At 42.2% G+C, this 15,383-nt stretch overlaps 1 protein-coding gene across 1 annotated transcript in view; it reads left to right on the plus strand.

Annotated features, from left to right (window-relative positions):
* Nucleotides 1-2,617: 2,617 nt before the first annotated feature.
* Nucleotides 2,618-15,383, plus strand: part of LOC145350199 (zinc finger protein 385B-like) — a 266,767-nt gene continuing 254,001 nt past the window's right edge. Inside the window, exon 1 of the mRNA XM_080199263.1 lies at nt 2,618-2,794. The gene's annotated coding sequence lies outside the window, so the exon portion shown is untranslated. The remainder of the gene's footprint in view (nt 2,795-15,383) is intronic.

Consider the following 15,383-nt stretch of genomic DNA (forward strand, 5'->3'; position numbering starts at 1 on the left):
GCATGGTTACAATTATGTTATCGTAAATCAATCTCAATAATAAAAAAACGATCTCGAAGGGTGAGTAAACTTTTCAATGAAACATAATCTGGAATGAACAACCTGGAAAAACATTTTTACAGTCATACAACTTTATATCCACTAATAGTGAAACAATAGATAGTTGTGAAAATGTATGTATGATCTTAGCATTTATCAAATTTATGTTTTTTGAACAAATGCGGTTTCTGAGAAAAATTAACTCTTAACGAGAAAAATACTTCGGCGTGAAAGGCTCGTGTGGAGTTTTTGCTTTATCTGTCCAATATCGCACTGGGTTGCAATGATTAAAGTTTATTTTGCATCGCAACGTTCCTAAATTTTAGAAAATCTGCAGACATTTTTATGTTTTGATAAGACAAATAATAGCCATTTCTCACAAAAAAAACTGACCGGTTGCTCCCGTGGGTGAAATGCGTCCTTAGGAGGAATAACAAATCCCTTTCTGTTATCAAATTAATTTAAAAATTCAATCCATTTGGGATTGACCTATTTTTGATTATCCTTACTGCACTATGTGAAAGCAAGTGGCTCACAAAAGATTTACCAGCATTGTATCTCAGTTTTATTAACTTGCGTATGTGCCTCTGGCTGTGATCAGTTCGCGCGGGAAGTTTCATTCAAAAATTGCTGCAGTGTAGCGAGTCTAGGCAAAACGCGAAATGCTGTGTGCACGTGTTAAAAGTGATACATCTTAGAGTCAAAATCATAATTTGTTACCTTTACATGGAAAGATCGCTGACATTGAACCCTGGGTTGATACTGAACTTGCTTCCCAACCTGTGCATTTTGAAGATAATCGGATTTCTGTGCTAAACGGTGATTAGATTCGATTGCTACAAGCTTTAACTGGGCAAAGCCTGGAACTGACTTCAATGTCCAGCTTTTCTTTCTAATATCTTCATTGAAACAATCCAAAAACTCCATATTCCGGAATGTGAGCAAAACCTTTTATTTACAGTTAAGTTTTAAAATCTGAGCGGTTTTATTATTATACAAGTAATATTTCTCCCTCTACTTGGAGTGAAATGTACTTTCAGTTCAAGGGAGAGCGTCCACCGTGAATGAAGAAGACGTGCGCAGCGAGGTGCTACTGTTACATTTATCATATTGCTTTGGTCGCTCAGTTAATAGGTCTGTCTGGAATGCCGAGAATTGGAAAATTAATACCCTCTAACAATCTGAAGAGCAGCTAGCCAGGAACCTGCTGTTATTCAGTCGCATCCTCACAGTCCAATCTGTGACTCCGTGTCAGAGTAACGGTAAAATAATGCTCCATCCGACGGTCTTCATTCAATAGGCTATATTGAATACGGACAAGACGGTTCAGCAGGTCACCTTGTATTGTTCACTTGATTGCAATGGATAAACTGATGGGTAGTGGATAAATTTGGGGAGGCGGCTGGGAGGTGGGTGATCGATGGAGCTCGAGATGGGCCCACAAAGTGGGATGGATGTTGGGATCTCCACTGTTAGCTTATTCTGACTTAGATTTTTAGATTGAGAAACTCGACACAAAGCGAATAAATCAATCTTCAATAGGTATCCAGAAACACCCGACTGAATCAAATAAAATATAGAAGTGGCTCAAACAGTAGCACGCATAGAGGAGCATCGTCCATCCAAGATGAATGATGCAGAAGTAGCTAAGGATCAGTAAGACTATCAGATTGTGCCCTGAATGTATGTAGTAAGCGAGGCAAATAAAAATAGCAAAAGCAAACTTGTCAGAGAAAGAAATAATGAGCATTTATGGAGATTTTTCATGTCTTCGGTGTGCCCAAACTTACCACTCACAGACCATTGTTTCAAGAGTAGTTATTTCTGTCGCATTGCCAGATGCAGCATCCAATGTACACATTGTGAGATTGGACCCAGACCGTGGAAATGGGTGTGATGTGGGTTTACCTATTCGCGGGAGATCAGATTGAAAGGCGAGCCCCTGGGTGATATAGTGTGAAATACTGCATGGGGAGGGGAAGGGGGGGGGGGGCACAGATATGGTGCTAGATGGGTAGATGAGCCAGAGTCGCAATTTAGTGTGAAAAGTCAAATACCGAAGAATAAAAAAGTCATATTTGAAAGAGAAGCAGAGAGACGTTGTGGCGCTGTTACGGGGGTCATTGAATAGAACAGTGCAAATGTAGAAAGCAAATCCAAACGTTAGTTTTCATCTATTCGTGGCGAGTGAACAGAAACACGTTTAGACTTGATAATGGGCTCAATGCCCAGTTCCTGTGCCACTGTGATTCTATATTTAATATCGCTAATGATGTTGGTGTAATTGCAGTGATAGATCAACTGCATTTATAATTATGATCTAAATGTTTCTGGGTATCTTGTTTGCGGTGTGATTTATTCTCTCTTGTTCAGGTTTCCCTGTGTGTTTTATAGGAAGAAGTGGGACACCAGCTTGCAGGTGAGCAGGTCATCCCTGGGCGCGTTGTGCGCAGGCGCCAGCCTTCCTGCCGGGGGATTGTGTTGGCTCCTGAGAAGCTGCTGAAGGAAATCTCAGAAACCCGGAGTGCGGATCGCAGGTCCTGGAGCCCCTCCGCTCGGCTGCAGCACCGGCACTGACAGCCATCAGGAGCGTGTCAGAGAGTCCAGTTGCTTTCCATGTTTTATGTGGAAGGGGCGGCGGACCGCAGGCACGAGGTAGTTGCAGAGGACGAAGGGTGTCCTGATCCTGTGCGAGGTTGCAACTGTTTCTGGAGGTGATCTTTCTGCCGCAGGTTGGATGTTTATTTTCCAGTTTGTGAGTAATTTCTTGCTGGTGTATTATTTATTTATGTTTTAATTGCTGTTGTTAAAAAGATGAGAATAGGTGTGGGCGGGAGATCTTTTGCTTTCAAATTATTGTGAATTTGAAGGACTCTTCGTGTTAAACAAATAAATATTTTATTAAAATAAGCGGGATTGGAAAGGGACATGTGGAGAAGTCGCGGGACGTGCGAACTGTCCAGTACATTTAATCAGTGTGATCCCAGTCTGGATTTAGAAACCTTTACATCTGATCGGAAACGTGAGAGAAACTTTAAATTCATGGCAAATGCTTCGACTTTTACCTTTCACCACCCAAATGATGTGACCCACATTTTTCTTCGTTATATTGCGATTTAAAAAAAAATCTGTGAGAATGTAGACCAGTAACAGGATTTATTTAATTCATATATCGAAGTCCAGAACATTTTGAGGTTAAAGAAAGTGACACTTTTACAGATGCTTTATTTATTTGTTCAGCGAGCATTTGTTCAAATGAGCACATTAGTGCGGGCACTGAACAAATGTTTAAGCAGCTGGATGTATAGCACTGTAATCCATGCTTGGAGCTTGGCTCAGAACAGGAGAGGGGACCGTTATTAAGTTAGGAAGGCAGCAGTGGCATTCATGGATTAAGCAATTTTGTTACAGTCTTTAATTATTGTAAGAATCGAGGTGAGGTGAAATTCCTGTTCTGGATCTTGCAATCATTTCCATTTTTTCTTTAAAAAAAGGATTGCTATTCATTGTCTTCAGTGTTGGAAAGCGCGTTCCGAACTCCATTGTAATGCTCCCTCGTCGAATTCCTGTGCGAATCTCATCAACAGCAATCGCATGAAACAGTTTTTTTTTACAGATTATCAGTCCAAAGTGAGACCGAGATGCATTAGTGATGAAACAATTTGCTTTCATAGCTTCCTGCGAATCTGGGAGTTCACTGTCAATCACTTAAGCCACATTATATTTCTAATCCTCTTTGGTTGTCTGTGTGGAGCAACCGGGTCTAAATATAACACTGTCACATGCGAGAGAAAAGAATTTTACAATAAGGATTTTTACATGTCATGAACTGGTGAGTGAAACATCATTTATCCTCTCTTTTGTTTTCTCCAGTTCTGATGATTACAGATCAGGCAGGCAGATGGACTTGCTCATATCTCTGATTTAAAATGAATTTGTTGCCTGTGTTTGAGGAACTTGTTCAGTATGTCACCTAGATCTGTCGTTTGGCATGTCACCTGTGATTTTTCCACCATCATGTCTCACCTCTTGCTGGACTTTTTGAATGACTTTTGATTCTGAGCAGGAGTTGATTTTCCTGGAGAGGGACTGGAGAGATCTTGATATTGAGACACAGAGTAAAGGTCACGGCATCTGTGCAGGACACCGCAGGTTACAGAATGAAACAAAAGACACAGTAAACCGGGGATTCAGGTTTAAGTCTGAAGATTGTGGAGCAGGTGAAGGGAAAAAGGTGGTGAAGAGCTAGGTTTCTGATGAGCTAGAAAGAATGTTAAAATGAGAGTGAGTGATGAGTCTTCATCTCAACACAATGTGAATATATTAACACAATGGAGTATGTCCAGAATGATATATTTGCAGCCTAGGAAGAATTCAGAAATATAATAACTGCTGTATTCTGAGTTAACTATAGAGTGAAGAAGTTGTACCAGTGAGAGGTTGATCGCCAAAGGTGATATGAATGATTGCCACTTCTATGTATTTGTGGGTGGCACAATAGTTGGCACTGCTGCCTCACAGTGCCAGGGACCTAGCTTCAATTCCAGTCTCGGGTGATTGTCTGTATGGGGTTGCTCGTTCTCCTCGAGTCTGTGTGTTTAAGTCTAAGTGGCGTAATTGGTTATGGCGTTTGCCTGTTAATTGAATGGTTGGTGGTTCGATCCATCCAGAGGCGAAGGCTGCAGTTTGACAGGGTAGCACAGTTGTTAGCACTGCTGCCTCACTGCACCAAGGAGGCAGGTTCAATTCCTGGCTTGGGAAAACTGTCTGTGTGGAGTTTGCGTGTTCTCCCTGTGTCTGCATGGGTTTCCTCCCACAGCCTGAAAGATGTGCTGATTAGGTGCATTGACTATGCTAACCCGAACAGGTGCCAGAGAGTGGCGACTTGGGGATTTTCACAGTAACTTCATTGCAGTGTTAATGCAATCCTACTTGTGACAAATAAATAAACTTAACTTTATATTCTTCTTGTGTCTGCATGAGTTTTCTCTGGTGCTCCGGTTTCCTCCCACAGCCCAAAAATGTGCAGGTTAGGCAGATTGCCCATGCTAAATTGCCTCCTAATGTCAGGGGAGTTAGCAGGGTGGGGCTACAGGGATAGGGCCTGAGTGGGATTGTTGTCAATGCAGGCTTGATGGGCCAAATGGCCTCTCTCTGCGCTGTAGGGATTCTATATATTTGCAGCCTAGAAGGAAAGAATTGGAAGTGTAATGGATGACTGCTGTATTTTGAGTTAACTTGAGATGTTGCACCGGTGTGAGGTTAACCGAAGATGAGATAATGATTGCCACTGAGACAGCAGCATTTTCTGATAATTCTGTCCAGTTTGGGTAATAGGTCATAGAGATTTACAGCATGGAAACAGGTATTTTGGCCCAACTTGTCCATGCCGCCTTTTTTTTTAAAACCTCTAAGCTAATCCCAATTTCCCGCCTTTGGCTCCATACCCATGTAACTATCTAAATGCTTTTTAAAAGACAATTGTACCCCCTCTACTACTATCTCTGACAGCTTGTTCCAGACACTCACCACCCCCTGTGTGAAAAAATTTCCCCTCTGAACACTTTAGCACACCTCCCCTTTCACCTTAAACCTATGCCCTCTAGTTTTAGATTCACCTACCTTTGGGAAAATATATTGACTATCGATCTAGCTGATCTGTGCTTCATTATTTTAAAGACCTCTATAAGATCACTCCTCAGCCTCCTAGCTCCAGAGGAAAAAGTCCCAGTCTATCCAGCCTCTTTATAACTCAATCCATCAAGTCCCAGTAGCATCCTAGTAAATCTTTTCTGCACTCTTTCTAGTTTAATAGCATCCTTTCTATAATTGGGTGACCCCAATTTCACACAGTATCCAAGTGTGGCCTTACCAATGTCTTGTACAACTTCAACAAGACGTCCCAACTGCTGTATTCAGTGTTCTGACTGATAAAACCAAGCATGCTAAATACCTTCTTCTTTGCTCTGTCCATCCGTGGCTCCACTTTGAATGAGCTACGAACATGATACCCCAAGGTCTCTTCGTTCTATTACTCTCCCCAGTGTCTTATCATTAACTGAGTAAGTCCTGCCCTGGTTCACTCTACCAAAATGCATCACCTCGCATTTATCTAAATTAAACTCTATCTGCCATTTTTCAGCCCACTGGTCAAGGTCCTGTTGCAATTGGATATAACTTTCTTCACTGTCCACATTGCCACCAATCTTGGTGTTATCTGCAAACTTACTAACCATGCCTCCTATATTCTCATCCAAATCATTAATATGAATGACAAATAACAATGGAGCCACCACTGATCTCTGAGGCACATTGCTGGTCACAGGCCTCCAGTTTGAAAAATAACCCTCTACAACCACAGAAGCCAATTTTGTATCCATTTAGATATCTCACCCTGGATCTCATGAGATTTAATCTTATGCAACAACCTACCGTGCAGTACCTTGTCAAAGGCCTTTCTAAAGTCCGTGTAGACTGTACTGCCCTCATTACCTTCTTGGTATTGGAAGATCCTCCCTTGTTCGAAGCACAATACTTAATTCATGAACTTTATAGCACTTCTTGGGTTCCTGTTTGACATTAAATGAAATTGTATTTCTTACCAGTTGCTTTACTAATGAGAAATATGGGAATGGCACCTGAGGTGGGAGGAAATAATGAGATCCAGAAAATTAATGAACAAAGAATTTCTTGAAGTACAGCCACTTTTTATACAAATATCTATTTAGATGTAGCAGAAATGAGAGAATAGTGTATTTTGTGTAATTCAAAAGTGAAATTACCCAGATTGAAGGCTATAAAGGAATTTGACAGTTAAATCCCTGCACTAAAAAATGGACTGTGTGTGACTGAAGAAAGGTGAGTGGCTGTAGATTGGCTCTTATTATTAAGTCATGGGATGTGAATGTTGCTGACCAGACCAGCATTTATTTTCCATCCCTAATTGTATCTGAGAAGGTGTTGGTGAATTTCCTCCTTGAATGCCTGCAGTCCATGTGGTATGAGATTCACAGTACTGTTAATTAGGTAATTTAGAGACCTTGACCACATGATTTACTTCCAAGCCTGGATTATCTGTGGCTTGGGAGGAAACATGCCAATTGTGGCATTTCCATGTGCCTGCTGCCTTCTAGGCTGTAGAGGTTATCAATTTAGGATGTGCTTTTGAGGAAACCTTGCTGAATTGGTGCCATATATCTTGTTAATTGATTAGACTGCATAGGTGGAGGATGGGGTGCTGAATAAGCAGTTTATTTTGTCCTGGATTGATGCTGATCATCTTGAGTGGTGCAGGAACTGCACTTGTCTATACATCATCGATGGTGGAGAGGCTTTGTGAGTCAAGAGTTTAGTTACGGCAGAATATTCTTTTCTGGTCTCCTGCTTTGGCCATATTTATCCAGTTGGGCTGGTAAAGCTTTGTGTCCATGATGGATATTGTGGTTAGAGATTTGACAGTAGTTATGCCATTGAATGTGAAAGGGTACTGGTTAGACCCTCTTGTATTGGAGATGGTTATTGCCTAGTACTTATGTGACACTGATGTTACTTGCCACTTATTAGTCTAAGCCTAAAGGTTGTCCTTTAGGCTTATGCATGCACAGACTGTTTCAGTGTCTGAGGAATTGTGAATGGAAGTGAAGATCCTGCAATTATCAAAAAACAACACTTTTTGACATTATGATGAAGTGAATATTGAAGTGGAAAATGATTGGGCTGAAGTCATTGGACTGAGGAATTCCTGCGGAGATGTTTTTGGGCTGAGATGTCTTCGCAGAACCATCTTCCTTTGTGAAAGATATGGCTCCAGCCTGTGGAGACTTTCCCCCATTCCACTTTGGCTCTTCTGTCTATGCTTGGACCATGGCTCTAGTGAGGCCTGGTTTTGGTAGAACCCAAACTAAGCATTGACAAGCTGTTATTAGTGAATGTGTTGCTTAGTAGCATTGTCAACACTCTTTTCATAGTTTCCCTGATGTTTGAGTGTTAATAGGTGAGATTGGATTAATTGTGCTTTTTGTGAGTGCGTATAACTGTCAATTTTCTTCTTTACTGGGTAGATGTCAGTTTTATAGTTGTATTGCAGAAACTTGCCTAGAGGTACAACTAATTCTGGAGTTCAAGTCTTAAGCAGTATAGTGGGATTGCATCAGTGTCATAGCCATTACGATATCCAGTGTCCTCAATCTCATGTAGTGAATCAATTTGGCTGAACATTGGCATTTGTGAAGTTAGGGACCTTAGGAGGAGGGAGAAAAATATCATCCACTCGGCACTTCTGGCTGAAGATGGTCACAAATGTTCCAGCATTTCTTAGGTGGTTGTACTGGGCTGCATTATCTTTGAGCATAGAACTGCACATTAAACCTCCTCTTCCGGTTAGTTGTTAATTGTGCACCACCGTTCGACTGGCTGTGGAGCTTTGATCTGACATGTTGGTTTGGAATAATGTAGCTCTGATTATAGCATGCTGCTTTCCCTCTTTCGCTTGCTTGTAATCCTGTGTTTGAATTTCACCGGGTTGGCACCTCATTATTCAGGACATCTGGTGCTGCTCCTGTTTTGATTTCCGACATTCTCATTGAATCAGGATTGATCATTTGGCTTGATAGTAATGTTCGAGTGAGGGATATGCCAAACCATGATGTTACAGATTATGGTGACTAGAATTCCTGCTGCTGATGGCCCACAGTGCCTCATCAGTTTCCAGTTTTGAGTTGTTTGATGTGTTCTGCATCTCTGCTAGTTAATATGGTGGTATTATCTTCCTGAACTATGGTGGGATATAAACTCACCTCTGTGGCCTCTGCAGTCTAGAATTCTAATTTCTATGTTACTATACCCATTTATCTTTGATACATTGTTCCTTTAAAGCAATGATCATGCAACCTTTGGAGCTCAATCCATTGTTCGGAGTCAATAATGGACAGTTGATGTCAAAACCTCCCAGCAATCATGGTTTAGACACGCTTTCAAGCTTTAGTATTTGTTTAAACTTACTTCATTATATTGTGTTGAGCTGTATAGTTGGTACTTCAATAACATATTTCCACAAAGTCAATCAAACGTGAAAAGTAGCATAACTGAATTTTTAAACTCTTCCATTTTCTCTGCCTTTACTGTAACAATCTGCCATGTCACTCCTTGGTGTAGCACTTGATGTACTATATGTCAAGATGGGGTTGAAAGCTTCATTTTTGAAATCAAGTAGTTTTTATATCTTTTAGAAAAAGCCAAAGAACCATAAAGTATCCCAGGAGTATTCATCACAAATATGGAAACTTTACTTTATTTGAAATATTTCACTTAACTGAAGTATATGTTAAATACCTGTTTCATTGGCGTGTCTGGATGCTCCAGCAAACTCTATTGTGAGCTGAGTTGGCTTCTTTAGCATCATTTTATTGATATTAAGTTATAGCTGCTTTATTAGTATGAAAATAAATTGCATGTATTATGATGAAATTATAGTAATGGACAACAAAATGGTTACCCGGCGCACAAAATGGACTCTGGGAAGGGGCATTAAAAGGCACTGGCTTTGGGCACAGACGGTTGCACAAAGAGTTAAAACTTGCAGTATCTGAATTGCTGCAGGAAACTGGTCAAACCTGGGGCACTTTAAGACTTGAGATAAGAGCAGACCCAGAACAATGAGTTTGATAGTAAGGTCAGCCACTGATGGGGACATAAATATATAAATGTATATTTGTCATTGATAGAGGATATAATAGCATGAATGTATCCATTCAATATACATGATGTGTTAACTGTCCACATCCAATGTGTTAATTGTCTGTATCTGCCTACTCAACTTGTAACGATGTGTTAATGACTAATGTACGTACTAGCTATTGTTTAAAAGGTATAAAGATGCAACTACCATTGTGTAGTTGAGAAGGTAGCTGCCAAGTACTGTGGAGTACCAGTGCTTTCTCCCAAAGCTTTGTCCGAAATGAAACTGTTTTGTTGAACCTCCAAGTCTGACTCTGAAGTGGTAAATTTCCCACAACAATTGATATAGTCAGGAAGGATCTCATTATTGGTAAATTTGATTGATTGACCATGACCGACAAGCCGGGGTTGAGATCACTGAATCTGTGGGAATCAGACCAGGTCAATAATACAGTTTAAAAGGGGTTAAAATTAAGAGGTATTTTATGGTATTATAGAGATAAGTACTAACTGCTGATGGTATAGTGATAAGTAACTGTTACTTGTGCTGACCAACTAGAAGATGAGGAACAGCCTGTCTCAAATGCGCAGCCTTAGACCGGTTGTTAAGAGGGGAAATCCCCCATGCGAAGGTCAGGACCCTGAAGTGGGTGTAGCAGCACTAAGGGCACTTAGAATTGTGAAGCACAATTGGCAAAGGTCTGGTAACATCAAACTCTGTAGTGGTGAACAAATGCAGAGTTGCCACCTGTTTGCATGAAAGTTTGTATAGTTGGATACTGGACTGTCAATGTCGTAAAGCGGTGCGGAAAAAGGAGCTGATCAACTCTGACCTAGAGCTGGACTCCAGTGGAGAAACACATTGCTGAGGCGGTAATAGTGGCAGCCGTGAGTATAAATTGAAACCCTGAGACGGTAGTGAAACACGGTGCTAGAGTAGTAACAGTGGCTGGGGGTAGTGAAGTCCCTGATGGTGGAGAAGCACATTGCTGGGAAGTAATCATGGCCATACGGTGCCAAGGAGGCAATAGTCACTGGAGGTGGTGAAGTCTGCGAGATGGCGGATAAAGAAGAGGGACCTGCAGGATCTCTTATTGAAGTGTACATGATAGACAGACAAGCGTTAATAAAGAAGGTGCAAAGGGATGACTGGGATGCTACTCAGACCTTAGAACAGCAGAGAAAGTGAATAGATGGGGAAAAGAGAAACAAGACACAGAAGGCAGGGATATTATTTGTACATCAATTAGCGGGACTAATTGAACAAGTAGTCCCCTCTATTAAAAAGTGGAGTGAAGATAAAGAGAAGATTAGAGTTTGAATCCAGAGTAAGGGAACTGGAGAAATGAAACCAAGTATTAGAAGAGAATCGATGGGGAAGGGAAATTGTTCCTCTATCTCTTATGAGTCCACATGACAGGGACCAACCGCTCCTGCAGAGGAGTGGGAAGCACTAGAACACAACTTAGCACCACTAACCCAAGGGGGATCAAATGCGCAACCAAAAGCGAATTATAAACCATTCACCCCAGGTGAAAGACAGCAGATAATGGTTTCCCTGGGTAAATTACAACCTAGAAGTGCAAACACTAAATTCAGGGAAGAATTAGATACAACATGGATCGGACACCAACTATACCTGAGACACATACACCAACTGGTCAGGGCAGCCTGTCCAGTGGATAAGTGGAAGCAGGTAGCAGGTGGACTCGCCACTCCTCCAACACAAGATTATTGTGGGGGACGTTGGACACATGCAGTCACCCTAACAGCAGTAACAAATGCCCAACAGGCATCCTTCACCCAGTTTAAAACAGAAATTCAGAGAATTTTAGGAAATGCTCCTACTAACTGGAGCAGAATTACCACAATCAAGCAGCTAAAGGGGAAAGGAGCGTCTGAATACAGGGAATGGTTGTTCTAAGTATACCAGGAATGCTCAGGGCAAGGAAATCCAGGCTGTGGGGATCGAGTGTTCATCCAGGCTTTCAAGGATGGGCTCTCTAGTGTTCACTGAACCATCCTAAAAATGGGAATGATTATGTCCCAATATTACGATGAATTGGTAGAATGGGTTAGTGGTGTACTAGGAAGTGGAGAGGAGAAATCCCAGACAAGAGTAAGGCTAGAAAGAGTGCCCGTTTACAATAATGGGAATGGAACTAAGTCCAAACTGACGTGCCACAGTTGTGGCCGTTAAGGGCACTTTGCGAGGGACTGTGGGGTCCCAAGAAGGTGAAACAAATTTGGAAGCAGTGGGAAACATTGTAGTCACTGTAATAAAAATGGACACACAGAAACAGTGTGTTGGGACAAACATGGGAGACCCCCAACCCGATCCAGGAACACAGTAGAATCGGAGGAACTAAGGAACCTCCGAGGTCAGCAAGATTGACGGTCTGCAGCCCCTATTCATAAGGGTAAGAAGGAGGGAAGGATTTATGTGTAGGGGGCAGGCAATGTGAGATGCTGGTGGACTCAGGAACATCCATATCTGTCACTGACCTACCCTTATCCACTACAAGTAAAGTGATTTACCTAACAGGGATAGGAGGGAACAAAAGACTTGCCTACCTGAGCGAGACTACATTAGTAGAAATAAATAGTTTGTATATACCGATGAGGTTTTATGTGTTAAAAAAATAATGAGGGTACAATAATGGGAAATAATTTAATGAAACAATATAAGATTTTGATAGACTGTGGAAAGGGAGAATTAATCTGGCCCAGACAGGATGGTTGGGAAACTAGAATAGGGAAACTCACAAGTCATCTCGAAACTATTAAGGTGGCCACAGCCACCACCAGAAATTGGGTATTAGAGACAGGAGGGTTCAGAGCCATCTGTGCCTCTGTCCCCAGAATATGGGCTAAAACAAAGTTAGATACCATCTTAACTGAAACAGATCCAATAAAGGTACCTGGACCAGAGCATAAGCCCCACCAACAGTACCCAATTAAACCAGAAGCAGAGGCAGTTGTAGTGGAGATAGTTAGTGTTAGTGGAAAAAGGAATTCTGAGGGAAACCACTAGCACCACTAACTCCCCAGCCTGGCCATTGAGCAAACCTGACAGAAGCTATAGACTCACAATAGATTACATTGGACTCAATAAAGTCACGTCCAAGTTGTACCCTGTTGTAGCAACCCCCTCGACAATCCTGAATGGACTGTCTCAGGAGCACAAAATATTCACAGTGTTGGATATAGCCAGCAGATTCTGGTCCCTACCCTCGAATCCCGAATTTCAAGACAAATTCGCCTTTACAGTGGGAGACAAACAGTACACTTGGACTCGCCTACTGCAGGGATTCCACTGCAGTCCCGCTATCTTCCATCGAGTAATGAGTGACAACCTGAACAGGGTAGAACTGCCGGAGGGTAGCACGATCCTGCGATGTGTAGGTGATATCTTTATACCATCAGAATCCAAATCAGGAAACACGATATCTAGTATTAAATGAACTAAAAACCACAGGGTTAAAGATAAGCCCCAAAAAGGCACAAATCAGGAAAACACAAGTCCTGTACCCAGCACACCTTATATCCCAAGGGCTTAAAAAAAATGCAATGCCAACAGCCCGAAAGAAGGCGGTACAACAAATGCTGTGGCCTGTCACCGTAAGAAGGGTCAGAAAGGTGCTGGGACTGTTTAATTATAGCCAATGTTTTATCCTGCGATTTGCAAAATTGGCAGTATCTATACAAAGACTAGTCAAAGGGGGAAAGCCAGTCTTAAATCCTGTAGAATGGGGACCCGAGCAGGAAGAGGCTGATAACAAATTAAAAGCAGAACTGATATCAACCCCTGGACTAGGATTACCAAATTCCAATAAAGACTTCCATATCCATTGCAGTAAAGAGGGAGAGTTCTGTTCCGCAGTGGTAACACCAGGAGCATGGCGACAAAAGGAGACCCGTAGGTTACTATTCAGCCACAGAAGGGCCAGTAGTCACCGGACTGCCAAGGTGCATAGCCGCCTTGGATCGCGCTGCCTGGGCCGTAAAGGTTAGCGAGCCAATAATAATGGTAGAGAATATAATCCTCCACACCAAACATACCTTGGTGGAAATGCTGAATATGGGAAAGCTAAGATCCATCTCAAACATGAGAAGGGCTAAATGGTAACCTGTCCTCCTGCCTCATAATCCAGCAGAAGGGATTTTAGACACAGGAGAGGCACACAATTGTGGGGATATAGATATGAACGTAGAAGAAGGTAGGATAAAGGATGTACCTTGAACAACAGCTGAGGAGATCCTTTTTGTAGATGGTTCACACAAATCACCCCGGACAGGGTGGGCAGTAGTAAATAACAAACTTGAAACAGTAAGGTCAGGAAGAATTGACAGAGGTCTACATGCGTAAGTGGCAGAACTGGTGGCACTCACACAGGCACCAGGATTATCTGAAGGCAAAACAGTAAACATGTATACAGATAGTTGAGATGCATTTGGGATAAAACACGACTATATGACAGCATGGGGCAGAAGGGCGTTCATAACCATGGGAAGAACTCCTATTAAACACCAACAAAGAATTGAGCCATTGTTAAAAGCTAGTGAGAAACACCAAGAAGCTGCAGTAATGACAATTACAGTGCACCAGGAGGAGATAACACAGACTGTTTAAATTTCAAATGGAACCAAGCCGCAGATAGAGCAGCCTGAGAACAGGAGACAATTGGCGAGCTGCCAATAGCATTTACAGAACAGACAGGAGACGAACTAGATATTTGGGACTTATATGAGGATGTCTCGAAAGAGGAAAAGGGAAAGTAGTAAGCACAGGGAGTGATTAAAGGGACTGATAACGTCTGGAGACGAGAAGATAAGGTAATGGCACCAGAGTGCATACAAAACACCCTATTGGAACGACACTATGGACTCTCGCATGCAGGAAGAGAGCCCATGATAACTAGTATAGGAAAGGAAAGGTGGTGGAAAGGGATGGGAAGAGACATAACCCGGCGCTGTCACCGATGCGTGACGTGCGCACAATGCAACCCTGGTCAACCCATGAAAATTAAAATGGGACACCAGCCCCGACCAAAGGGAACCTTGGAATATCTGCAAATGGATTTCTCAGGGCCACTACCACAATCCCATGGCAAAACCTATTGTCTGGTTCTTATAGACCAGTTCACCAGGTGAGTAGAATATTGGCAGAAGAAGTAATCCCTAGATGGGGAGTACTCCTACAAATCGATTTGGACCAAGGGACACACTTCAGCGGAAAGGTGGTTAAAAACAGTGTGCCAATTTAAGAACATAAGAAATAGGAGCAGGAGTAGGCCATCTAGCCCTTCGAGCCTGCCCCGCCATTCAATAAGATCATGGCTGATCTGTCGCTGCTCAGTTCCACTTTCCCGCTTTCTCCCCATAACCCTTAATCCCCTCTCTTATCAAAAACCCATCAACCCGTGTCTTAAAAATATTTATCGAGGCAGCCTCCACCACTTCAACGGGCAGAGAATTCCAGAGATTCACCACCCTTTGAGTGAAGAAGTTCCTCCTCAACTCCGTTCTAAACCACCCCCCCTTTTATCTTGAGGCTGTGCCCCCTAGACCTACTGTCTTTTTTTGAGCGGGAAGAGTCTCCACCTCTATCCTATCCATCCCATTCATCATCTTATACGTCTCAATGAGATCTCCCCTCCCCTCATTCT

This window comes from Carcharhinus amblyrhynchos, chromosome 11 (assembly GCF_965287045.1).
Source record: "Carcharhinus amblyrhynchos chromosome 11, sCarAmb.v2.hapA, whole genome shotgun sequence".
Classification (NCBI taxonomy): Eukaryota; Metazoa; Chordata; class Chondrichthyes; order Carcharhiniformes; family Carcharhinidae; genus Carcharhinus; species Carcharhinus amblyrhynchos.